This window comes from Protobothrops mucrosquamatus, unplaced genomic scaffold (assembly GCF_001527695.2).
Source record: "Protobothrops mucrosquamatus isolate PMUCROS unplaced genomic scaffold, P.Mucros_1.0 scaffold_189, whole genome shotgun sequence".
In the NCBI taxonomy this organism is placed as follows: Eukaryota; Metazoa; Chordata; class Lepidosauria; order Squamata; family Viperidae; genus Protobothrops; species Protobothrops mucrosquamatus.
Window position 1 is genome coordinate 17,998 of NW_015386265.1, and position 2,571 is coordinate 20,568.

The following is a 2,571-nucleotide window of genomic DNA, read 5'->3' on the forward strand; positions in this document are numbered from 1 at the left end:
GTTATTATTAAGTTAATAGTTATTGTCCAGTGGCAGTGATAGGAGCACAGTGGCTCACATGGTTAGGACGCTGGATTGACAAGCAGCAAGCCTGTGTTCGAGACCTGAGTGCTGCTGTGGGATGGGTTGAGTTCCCGTCATTCACTCCAGTTCCTGCTGGGAACATGAAAGGAGCCCCCAACTGGGAGTCCGCCATTAAAGGTTAACCCTTTCAACCTGGAAGCACCTTGGTGCTTCTAACATGAGTACAATGCGAGTAGCATTGATAAAGTACTAAATACTATTTGAATGCAGTCAAGAATAATTATTTGAGAATATTTCACATGATTTCCAGGCATTGGAAAAAAATCTTTATATTAAAATGATTATTAAGTAAAGGAAACAGCTTTAAAATAGCAGAAAAGTCAATCCTATTTTTTCTAAGCCCTATTTCTATCTCTAATAAAATGCTATTATATTGTTTAATATAAATAGTTCAAAAGTATTTGTATGAAATTTACATCTTGATAGCTTACTTTTTCCTTTTTGTTTCTGTGAAAATGCAATGTTGCAATGTTGTATGAAAGAGTATATTTACTGAGACAGTATAGTCTATCTATTCAGTTGAATCTTTTGAAAAAATTGTAATCACCAGTCTAAAATTCAGGAAATAAAAATAAAATTTTCTCTCTTTCTCTCTCTCTCTCTCTCTCTCTCTCTCTCTCTCTCTCTCACACACACACACACACACACACACACTCTCTCTCTCTCTCTCTCTCTCTCTCTCTCTCTCTCTCTCTCTCTCTCTCTCACACACACACACACACTCTCACATGCACATTCACAAACCCCACATACTACATACTATACAACACACAAACTGAATATATTTTTCAAAAAATTAAACAAGACAAGAACAAAACAGCTAGCATAACCATATCTGAGCAACAGAAATCCAGAAAACCATTGAATGGCAATAAAATGACAGAGCTGCTACAGATTCTAATTCTTATTTTTGCAGCCCAGACCTACAAAAATCTTATATCTCACTTGGATGCTTTCTGTAGGAACCTCCTGAACTTTTTTCCTGATCCAGCATAGCTACTCTTATTCATGATTTTGATTAACTTACATTTGGGATTTATTTCTAATACAAGAGTTATGAGGACTCAAGCCTTCCCAAGTCAAATTTCTGTAACCTTTGCTACTGTGTTTCTTGATTAAGTGGGTCAGCACAAATTAAAATCCTTCAAAACACACATGCCCGATTTGTGTTATATAGCAACACATCAGGCTTCTGTGAGCAGGACTATAAAACTAACCTCAGCCAAATATTGAGTAACCTAACAACACAAAATCAAGGTTTCAACTAAGAATATTACACATATTTTTCCTACTCTGAAGTTGGCAAGACATAGACACTGAATGTCAACAGAAACATACAGTATACCTGATCATCATGTACATCATACCATAACTATTGTACATGGTATTGCTATTTATAGTCAAGTGTTCTAAATTTAAATAGCTAAAGATGGTAGACACACATCCGGCACATTCTGATGCCTCACTGTTGGGAACAGTCAACTTATGTTAACTTACTGGGGCTCAATTCATAATATCTTCTACTTATCTGTTTAATTCTAATACTTGCCATATGGTATTTGCTACTAATATTTTCCTTCATTCTGCCTTCTAATAGTCACTATGACAGTGATGGCGAACCTTTTACAGGCCAAGTGCCCCAAAACCGCCCCACCCCCTGCCACCGCCCTACTCTGCTCACAGCCTGCCAGCCCACAGGGCCACCCACCATCTCCACTGCCCACCACAGCAGATCGCCCAGGCGGCCCTGCAGCGCCATGGTGGCCACACCCTCTGCCTGCGTCCCACAGCATCTACATGCAAAGGGGCATGAGGGCGGAGTCTTGTCCTTGCTGCCCGGCTGCCATGTTCTTGGCTGTGCTACTCCGTGCTGTTGGTGAGGAGGGGGCCGTGGGGGGAGGCAGAGGTGGTGCAACGGCGCACGTGCCCACAGAGAGGGCTCTGAGTGCTGCCTCTGGCATGCGTGCCATAGGTTCGCCACCACTGCACTATGCTGTACTGTGCATTCTGCAGGCTTCAAATCCTTGTTTATTGAAGGAATAGTCTTCGTACCAAAAACCTTTGAATGTGCCTTTTGGGAGGGCAAAACTTTTGCCGATCTTTTTGGATTTTAGAATGGTTTCAGTGAAAAAATGGGAAATTTAACCTGTTTCATTTCTTAAGCCTTTCTTTAAAGTGCTGTTCATTCCAGCAATATCATGACAACACTTGGCCAATCCTGTTTTGGTACACAGTTTCCCAAAAACACAAGTGAAAAAAGTGCAGCTGTGGCTGTAAATTATCTTATCTAACTTATTTCTATCTAATTGGAAGATTCTAATGATTCAAGAATACCATTCATCCTTCAAAATGAAGGATGGATGATTAAAACAAGTCAACATCTTAGTACTAGACTACTCTGATATTTCCTATCAAGTTTAAATGTCTGATGAAAGTTCTATCTTCCTGGCTACAAGATTTTTTAAAATGTGATCTTTACAGCTCAGT